Source organism: Pipistrellus kuhlii, unplaced genomic scaffold (genome assembly GCF_014108245.1).
Source record: "Pipistrellus kuhlii isolate mPipKuh1 unplaced genomic scaffold, mPipKuh1.p scaffold_m20_p_35, whole genome shotgun sequence".
NCBI classification, from domain to species: Eukaryota; Metazoa; Chordata; class Mammalia; order Chiroptera; family Vespertilionidae; genus Pipistrellus; species Pipistrellus kuhlii.
The window spans coordinates 4,977,732-4,988,386 of record NW_023425535.1 but is presented as its reverse complement, the minus strand read 5'-3'; positions in this window follow the sequence as shown (position 1 = coordinate 4,988,386).

The following is a 10,655-nucleotide window of genomic DNA, read 5'->3' as shown; positions in this document are numbered from 1 at the left end:
TCCCCGAGAGGCAGCAGTTCTGTATAAAGTTCCGCTGGGACGTGCCCTCCGGCTCCAGGGGCTCCTGACTTGCCCAGAAGGAGCCGGAGGTGAAGTCTTCCCACTGAGATCTACAAGCAGGTGGATGGAGCCGTTTGGGCTGGCGGAACCCCGGGGGAGAGCAGTTAACATCCCACCCGTGGAAACTAACCCTGAAGAAAGGGAGTAAATCACTCAGAAAAAAAAGAAGCCTTAGTTCAGCCAGTGTGGCTCAGCAGTTGAGTGTTGACCTATGAACCAGTAGGTCACGGTTCAATTCCTGGTCAGGGCACATGCCAGGTCGCAGGCCTGATCCCAAGTGGTGGGTGGGAGAAGGGAGGCTGGAGAGGGGAGAGCAGGGCGTGCAGGAGGTAGTGGATCGATGATTCTCATTGTTGATGCTTCTGTCTCTCCTTCTGCCTTCCTCTCTGAAATCAATAAAAACATTTTTTTAAAGGAAGCTTTAGAGGGAATTCATTCAGTATTGCAGAAATTCTTAAAATCAGGATTAATTGGGCCATGTCGGACTCCCCATTTTGTCAGTGAAGAAGCCTCTCTCTGATGAATATCGATTTGTACAGGATCTAGGACCATAAGTGACATTGTCCAGGACGCCCAGCCTTATACTTCGCTGACCACAGGCCCAGGGACAGCACATGACTTTCAGTCCTAGACCCGGAGGCCGCTTTTCTCTGCATTCCAGGTGAACAGGCTCGACTATTAATTGCCTCTGGATGGCAGGACCCGGAAACTAAAGCCATGCTCTAATACTGCTGGGCTGTGTAGCCACAGGGATTTAAGAATCCCCAGCCCAAACTTGGGGAAATATTATGAAAAGATTAAAGGGATGTTCAGTTTAAATTGGGAATTCTTCTACAATATGTAGATGCCTTACTACTCGCTAGTAATACAAATACTGTTTGCTCAACACCATCACAGTCTTGAACCATTTGGCAAAAAAGTGAATATAAACTATCACCTCAGAAAGCCCAGTTTTACAAGCAGGAGGTGGCATACCTGGGATTCCAACTGAGACAGGACCCTCGGAGCTTGATGGCTGATGGAAAAGCAGCCATTGCTGCAATAAAAACCCCGGAGAACCAGGGACAGCTTTGTGGATTCTTGAGGGTTATGGGGTTTTGCCGAATTTGGATTCTAAACTTTGGCCTTAAAGTAAAACCACTGTCTAATTCTTTGGAAGGACTAGACTCTGAGCCTCCTGAGTGGACAGAAGACTGTCAGGCAGCACTGACATCTGAAAGGAAAAATTAGTTTTGGCTCCTGCACTAGAATTGTCCAATTTACAGGAAACTTTCCAATTACACATTCATGAAAGGCAAGGAATTGAACTTGGGGTACTAACCAAGACCAGGGAATTACCCCTCAAGCCATGGTTTATTTCTCAAAGAAATAGATCACAAGACAAAGGGATGCTGCCATGCCTCCTGGCAGTAACAGCTACCTGACATCATACAGGAAGCAGAGACACTCACCCGGGCCTCTATGGTGTTTGTACACCAGGTGCTAACCCTAGCAGACCAGAAAGGAGAGTATTGGCTTGAAGCATCCATCTTATATAAAAACTGCTGTCTGAAAATTTAACCCTGCTATTTTGGCTTCTGCAAATGCTTGCTTGCTTAAACAATAAGGAAATAAGACTACTCCCATTCCAAAGAGGCCATAGACCTTCCCCAGACGAAGTTATCAGTGTTAGCACCAGGCCAGCGTTGCTTGGTCCTTCTGCGGTTTTTGTGCCATTAATGGTTCCCGGAGACAGTGGGAAATAACCGTGCTTGGCCTTTTGGCCTCCGGTGAGTGGGCAGTTTGGGGTCTGGGGGAGCCGGATAGGCCTTCGGGAGGCGCCGCTCTGCTGGTTTAGCAGAATTGAACCAGGGGGGACTCAGGGCGCTCCCAGACCTCAGCCCAGGACCCAGCGGGCATCTAGAGAGAGTGGACGGACGCTCCTGGACCTGTGGACAGGATCGGTAAAGTAGGGTCCTTATCAGTCAGGCCCATGCCGCATGAGTGAAAGGGGGGAGGGGAGGTGCGCTTGATAACCTCCCCGCAAGGCAAGCCAAGGACTTCCTCAGGCAAGTTAATCAGGAATCAGGTGGACTGTTTAACCTCTGGGTAAATACTTGGTAGAAATCAAAAACTCGACTGTCTGGTGTATAAATGTGGGACTCTGGAGGTATCTTGTTTGAACTACACCAGATTCAAGGTCACAAGTTTTCTGCAAGCATAACTCAGATTCCATACAATGCGGTTTGTTTGTGTGGGACTGGTCACTTTGCTACCGAGAGGGGCGACTGGACACAGTCTTAATTCGTCCTTTAGGTTCTCACCAAGACGTTGGTGGAGAATTCTGTTCTGGGGCAGAGGTGCCAGGAGTGCCCCCAAGCCCATCTGGGGAGTTGGGCATGGTTTCCTTTATCTGCTCAGCTCCAGTCTGGGCTAGTCTGCTGAGAGAGAGTGAGTACGGATGCTTGTCTGTCTTGGCATAATTCTCTGCTCATTAACTGGTCTGTGTGAAGGAAAAGCTACCCTATTTTCCGGTGTATAAGACGACCCCCTAATTTTACAGTTAAAACATAGGTTTAGGCCTATATTCGCTGTATAAGACTACCCCCCACTTCAAAGAAAAGACTTACTTTGCCGTCAAGATCTGTAGGTAATTTTTGTGCAATTTTGGTCGTTTGCCCCCAATTTTCGGTTGACTTTTTTTCGTTTCAAAGATCATCTTATACACCGGAAAATATATACTTTGTGCCTTCTAGCTGTACACTTGAGAGTATTTGCTATCTCTTTCTATTGTTTAATTTGTTTAAAGATAGGGCGGACCCACTGTGATGAAATACAAAAGTCTCTAGCAACTGTGAGATTTATTTTTTTTTCAGTCTTTTACTCTCTGTCAGAGAAGGGGATTCAGCCCACTTAGCTAATGAAATTTTTATCTATATTTGTGTAGTAGGGGTTTTGGTTTGCTCTGTGATTTTGCTGTATTAGGTTGAAATCTTAGAATGCTGGGGTTAATTTAAAGGTAAACATCTGGAAGGGAGAGCAGCTGCTACAGAGAGAAGGCCTTAAATGTAAAAATCCTAAATATACAGTGTCTCAGACCATTTGCCTTGTTTCAGGACAGATTACATGGTTAATGTGAAAATGGGAGGTGTCTGCAGTTAATTATAAAGCAGGGAGTTAGGTTTTTGTTGATTTTTAAAAAATATATATTTTATTGATTTTTTACAGAGAGGAAGGGAGAGGGATAGAGAGCTAGAAACGTCAATGAGAGAGAAACATTGACCAGCTGCCTCTTGCATACCCCCTACCGCGGATGTGCCAGCAACCAGCGTACATGCCCCTGACCCAACCAGCGTACATGCCCCTGACCGGAATCGAACCTGGAACCTTTCAGTCTGCAGACCAACGCTCTACCACTGAGCCAAACTGGTTTCGGCAGGTTTTTGTTGATTTTTACTGGCTGCAGACTGCTTTGCTGGCATAGGTGTTTGGTCCATGGTCTTATCTGAACTACACTAGATTCAAAGTCACAAGTTTCCTGCAAGCATAATTAATCCTTCTCTTCCCTGGTTTATTCTTTTTAACCCTTTCAATACTAAATTAGACCGATACAATATACTTGAAATTACATAAGGAAGAATATAGCAGTTTTTACTAGACAAGTTTTAATATACCTGCTCTTAGTTTTATCACTGAATGTCTAGTTATATTTTCTTGAAAAAATACATTTAAAATGTGTTCATAAATGTTAATCTAAAAAATACTGGCTGTCTATTTTTGGTAATCATTAAAGGATTGAGGTTTCTAAGAATAAGAAATTACAGTGGTGCCTCGCATAAAGAACGCCTCGCACAGCGAACGCTGCACACAACGAACTTCATTTCATGATTCATACAACGAACTTCGTTTCACACAACGAAGTCGCCCGAGCTTCCACGACAGCTTTGCCCGAGCTTCCACGACTGCTTCGCCCGAGCTTCCACGATCGCTGCCGATGTATTGCATCCTTCCGCGCAGGCACTGCAGGCAGTCGTTAGTCACTGCGCTTAACTTAAGCACGTATCTCGGCAATCGTTCTTCATTACGAATTAAATCACGCACGTATCATGGCAGTCGTCCTTTTAAGTTAAACTCAATATTTTTTTTATATCATGGCTTCTAAAAAAAGCAGGAAGGTGATTTCTGTTGAAATGAAACAGGAAATAATTAGAAGGAGTGAATGTGGGGTAAAACAGTGTGACCTCATCAAAGAGTTTGGCCTCAACAAGACCACCATTTTCACCATTTTGATAAATAAGGATGCAATCAAATCAGCCAAAGTAGCCAAAGAAGTATCAAAACTATTTCATGAAAAACATAGGTCTTCAATCCACGAGGAAATGGAGAGGCTATTAGCGATTTGGATTAAGGACAGGCAGGTGAAAGGTGACGTAACAACCCAAGATATTATCTGTCACAAAGCCAAGAGAATTTATGACGATCTAAAGAAAGACGTCCCTGGAAGTAGCAGCAATCAAGATAATGAAGAAGAATTCAAAGCCAGCAGGGGGTGGTTTTTTTAGATTTAAGAAAAGGTGTGGAATCCACAGCGTTACTATGCATGGTGAGGCTGGCAGTGCTGACAAGAAAGAAGCAGAAAAGTTCTCTATTAACTTTCAAAAATGTATTAAGGATGAAGGATACTGCCCACAACAAGTGTTCAATGCCGATGTAACGGGTCTTTTCTGGAAAAGAATGCCAAGCAGAACCTTCATTACAAAAGAGGAGAAGAAATTGCCAGGACACAAAGCCATGAAGGACAGACTTACCCTTATGTTTTCGTCTAATGCCAGCGGAGACCTCAAGATCAAACCTCTATTGGTTTATCACTCTGAAAATCCAAGAATTTTCAAGAAAAATAACGTTATTAAGTCCAAACTGCCCGTCCATTGGAAGTCCAATCAAAAAGCCTGGGTGACCCAAGTTATCTTCAACGAATGGATTCTGGAAACCTTTGCTCCTGCCGTGAAGAAATTCTTGCTGGAAAAAGAACTGCCGCTCAAAGCCCTTCTGATACTTGACAATGCCCCTTCTCACCCAAAAGACCTAGAGGAAATATTGCAGGAAAATTATCCTTTTATCAAGGTGCAGTATTTGCCACCAAACACCACATCCATTCTTCAGCCAATGGATCAGCAAGTTATTGCGAACTTTAAAAAACTCTACACTAGAGCCCTCTTTAATAAGGTGTTTGAAGAATACGAGTTTGGTGGAGACAATATGACTGTCCGAAAGTTTTGGAAGGAGAAATTTGATGTCCTTATGGCAATACGACTTATACAGAAGGCCTGGGAAGAAGTGTCACAAAGGACCCTCATTTCTGCTTGGAAGATGCTTGTGCCTTCGTGGACCCAGGAAGAAGCAGTAGTTGATGACACAGAAGTGGTGAAGGACATCATCACAGTGGCCCAAAGGTTGGAATTAGAGGTAGAGGAAGAGGATGTAGAGGAGCTTATTGAGGAACACGAAGAAGAGCTGACAACTGAAGAGCTCCAAGCACTTTTGGTCCAGCAACAGGACAATGCTCAAAGGGAAGCGTCATCTGATAATGAGGAGCAACAATCAAACAATCAACCAATCCCAACTGCTGACATCAAGAACATCCTGGTCAAATGGAAAGCAGTTCAGGAGTTTACCAATGCCCACTATCCGGATTCAGCTGAAGCAAACAGGATCAACGATCTTTATTCCGATACTCTTGTCCGTTATTTCCAGCAGATTTTGGAGAAAAGAGAAAAACAAACGACTTTGGACAGGTTTTTCATGAAACCATCGGCCAAAAAGCAGAAAATGGATAAAGATGTGCAAGATTCGGTAGACTCTACTTAGTCTGTCTTAAAATTAAAAAAAATGTGCGTGTTTTTTTTTTTAAATTATGTTTTTAGATGTATCTAAATAAAAATAATAACAAAAAATTTATCTTTTTTTATGTCATCTTAGCATATTTTATGCTACAGAACGAATTATTTTTTTTAACGTATTGTTATGGGAAAACTCGTTTCACATAACGAACTTTTCGCATAACAAACTTGCTCCTGGAACGAATTAAGTTCGTTGTGTGAGGCACCACTGTACTAAATAAAAGGTCTAAAGTATGGTTATGCATTTTTTAAAGGACATAGAAAAAAAGGTTTAAAGGCTAATTTGAAAATGTGAAATTTATAAAGGTTGTGTATGTAATAAGAAAAAGAAAAATCTAATGTTATCATAATCATATATTCATGAGCCCTGATTACCCTGATTATATATATCTTGTATGTCTTGATTGGCTTGCAGTTTTCAGTTATTTATTAGGATCCTGCTAGAGGACATAACCTGGTCTTTCCCTTCCTCTGTCATCCTGATCCTGACAGCATCTGTGACTGGCTTGATCTTTTCTCTCAGGAGGCCCTCCGGGCTTGCAGTCCACAAGAAATTTCCCTGCACACCTTGTCGTCCTCTGACTCCTTTTCCAGGCCAACAAACAGTCATTTTTCTCCACAGGTTGGACCCCAGCCTCCGAGAGAGAGGGCTGCTACAGCAACAGCCTGCAGTTTTCTCGGAAACTCCCCATGTTTCTGTTTCTCCCCTCTTGTCTTCCTCTGACTCACAATAGGAAAGGGAGACAAGCAATGGGCCTGGGATCTGGGAAAGTAACTGGGGATGAAGCTGGTAGTTTCCCATTTGCAAATGTACTGAAAGGGTTCAGTACCTGTTGCTGCAGGAAGAGGAGGGGCTGATGTCCCCTTCCTCTGCCTTGAACTCTCCCAGAGAAGCTAAAATATTTAACCCCTTAGACTAAGGGCAGGCCAAGACACCTGGTTGGGGGCTAGGAAGGTAGATGCCCTGTTCTTACTTACATAGAAGCCTGTGGGAAAGGTCAAGGTCCCTGCCAGGAAAGAAGACAGGTAGGAAGGCAAGGGCCTAATAGCAAAGCCATCACCAGAGAGCTTTGCTATGTCTCTCCCTGCAGCCCCTGTTGTGTTTGGCTCGCCACTAGGAACTAAGCAGTAGTGAGAGACAGGGATGGCGAGACCCTGTCACTGATAAGCAGGGTTAACAGGAGAGGGCGGAGGGAAGGCATTAGCTAAGAGAAGCTCAAGACTTTCAGATCCTCCAGAGAGGAGGAGTCTGCCTGAGGGACTGGCTGTGACCCTGCTGGGTTAGGAGGACCGGAGGCTGCATATCGAACTTATAGACCGCAGTTTGCTAGGCAGAGGTCCAGGCCCAGTGTGTAGGGGTTAAGCTGCCTGTGTACAGCAAACAACTTTCTCCCGAGCCAGAATACATTTTAGGGAAATTGGACAGGCTGTGTCTGTGGCTAGGAAAAAGAACTGGCCACCACGCACAGCCCTGACAGTGGCCTGCAGAAAACTGTACAATAGACTTAGATGATGCCTCTGTCTTCATGGACATGACTCCAGAGAGACAAGGACAGTTTTGCTTTGTGTAGAAAGGTAAAAATGGACTTCAGTCACCTCCCTAAGATGTTTGTATAGCCCTACCATGTGTCATATATGGAGCAGAAGATTTGGTTACATAAGGTGGTCACAGTGCCAAAATTGTACTTCATTGTGTTAATACTATTGCATTAGCCCTAACCGGTTTGGCTCAGTGGATAAAGCGTCAACCTTTGGACTCAAGGATCCCAAGTTTGACTCCAGTCAAGGGCATGTGCCTTGGTTGCAGGCACATAGCCAGTGGGGAGTGTGCAGGGGACAGCTGATTGATGTTTCTCTCTCATCGATGTTTCTAACTCTCTATCCCTCTTCCTTCCTCCCTGCAAAAAATAAAAATAAAAATCAATGAAATACATATTAAAATAAAATAAAATAAAATAAAATAATAATAATATTGCATTAACTTTGCAGATTTGGATGCAGTTGCCAAAAGGGCAGGTGTCCAAATGGGCAAGGAAAAATACCCATCTGGTTTTAGTCTCTATTGAGAGACAGTTGGCAGCCTGTATACTGTCTTGCATGCTGGTGTGACATGCCCATGTCAGGGGTGGCACAAACCTCAGCTTTAGGAAAGCAGGGAAGGCCTGTGTGGAACAGAGGGAAGTGGTGAGTACCAGCCCTCTGTTACAGGAATCACAGCCCCCGTGAGGTCCTGTGACAAGTGAGACTCTGTAAAGGGATACAGCTCCCTTAGTCCTTTCTGAGAGGGCACGTCACCCCTCCCAGAGGCCATTCGTAATTTAAGGACAAGTCCAGTAGGGGGAACCCTACTACAGGGACAACTGTAACTGCCTATTTGAATATAGACACATTTTGAATTTCTTGCCATTTGAAGATAGTTATATTACTCTGAAGAATCCATAGAAAGGACTAGCAAGAAAAATCAGAAAATCTTATTCTTCTCTTTATAAAATTCCTCCAAAATTTGGCAATACTTAATAAATAAATCATGGCAATACATTTTTTTTTTTGCATAAATTTAATAAGGCTGGTTTTCAATGGAGGTTTTATTAACCAGAAACTTTGACTGGAGTATCAGGTATTATAGAGTCCTATCTAAACTCTAAAGACTTGAAACCAATAAGAGTGTCACGGAGAAAACCTGGTATCCTGCTTGGTAGCTCTAAAAATGGCTGGTGCTGGGCATCAGGCCCATACCCTGCCATCACTGACAGTTGGGCAGAGTAGAAGGGGAGCAATAAGGGCGCCTCTATGTCCCTGCAGACCCCCATGCACTCTAGGCCACAACGAGGTCGAGAGCTGCTGAGACAGGCCGTGAAACCTAGGGCACGGGCCCAGGTGGAGTCACTGCAGGGGAGGGATTCACCTGACCCAGCAGATACTGCAGGCAGGCCTGATGGCAGCTGGATGACTTGGCTTCCTGGGCCCATGAGGAACACTAAGATTCAATTATAAATTCTGGCAAAGGTAGTCAGTTACCATTCTTATTGTGTTTATTCAAACAATCAAGCCAAATTGAATACAATAGATAAATTTGTCTTAATTTTGTTCTTTTAATCAATAGAGGGATAATTTTAAGGAGAAAAATTCTATTTCAATAAAAGTTATTAAATATTTTCTTTCCCTTCTACCAGACCATTTGTTGTAACTCTTGCTATTCTAATTGCTCAATAATACTAAAATACAGTTTGTCTCCACCAAGTCACAAGCCTACCTTCTTCTGTGCCCAGGCCTCATCACCCCTCTGACAGACAGCAAGGATGTCTTGGCTCTGAAAGAAAACTACATCCCCCTTTAGCACAGAAGCATTTTGAGGACCCACCAATGTCCATTTTTCCCTGAAAGAATATTAGGCAGTAAGACAGACATGAGTAGATCAAGGGTGATGGACCAACTAGTGATACTAGATGTAACTAAGTCTTTCCACATCCATGTATGTAAGACAAGGGGACTCCCTAGAAGCAAAAGGAAACAAAGCTGCAGATTAAGCAGTCTGAGAGGCTGCCCTAATCCCAGTGGGGCCTCTATAGATTCTAGTGACTCTTCCAGACCCTGACCTACCCACCTCACCAGCTTACACAGAAACCCAATCTAGAAAAGCAAAATCCATAACCAATCTTTACTCACGTTCTTACAGGCTTTACAGTCTAACCAGGAAGTAATCCAGAAGCACGCCCATTATGCTCTGCCTGTACAACTTCTGATCCACTTCAGCCCTTCCACCCTGGTGACTCTGTTTGGGTAAATAAATTTACCACCCAAGGACTGACTCTTACCTGGAGGGGACTAAATACCGTCATCCTGACCACAGCAGTCAAGGTCAACGGGATCCCAACATGGCTTAAAGCAGCACAGGCAGAAGGATTCTCTAAAGATAAAGCTTTCACATGTGCCATATTATTAATTCTCTCTATAGAACTTAATAAAGAAAACCTCAAAACTGAATAGGTTAACAATGTTAACAACCCTTAAGAGTTAATAATTTGACTCATTTACATAAAGCCAGTGGGGAATGAAGTATCCATTTTATATAAAAACTGCTGTTTGAAATTTTAACCCTGCTATTTTGGCTTCCATAAATGCTTGCTTGCTTAAATAATAAGAAAATAAGACTACCCCCTGTTCCAAAGAAGGAATAAACCTTCCCCAGAAGAAGTTATCAGTGCTGGACCCAGGCCAAGCCTTTGGTTGAGGTCTCAAAGGCCCAGCACATAGGGCCATTTAAGAACTTGCAAAGGGAACCAGAAAAATTCTTATTTGGGAGAAAAAGAAGGTAAAAAAATATATATAAATACTGGAAACTGACTATGTGACTTCCCCCAGAATTTCAGAGACATTCTCCTCTGGTCTGCACATAATAATAATAATAATAAGAAGAAGAAGAAGAAGAAGAAGAAGATGAAGAAGAAACCCCATCTCTCTTAGCATTGCTTAGTTCTTCTGCGGTTTTCTTTAACAGACCGATGGCAGAGCACATGGGAAAATATCAGGCCATTTTAATAGACAACCCAAATGCTACTTTAGTGTGTAAATAACTTAAACTTGGGCACCCTACTCCTAGACTTAGAGTGAAGCTCAGACCTCAAACATAATTGCTTAGAAATCATTGACAAAGTTTATCTCAGCAGAATAGCCTCTGACAGAAACTGACAGATGGGAGATTCATGCAGGACAAAG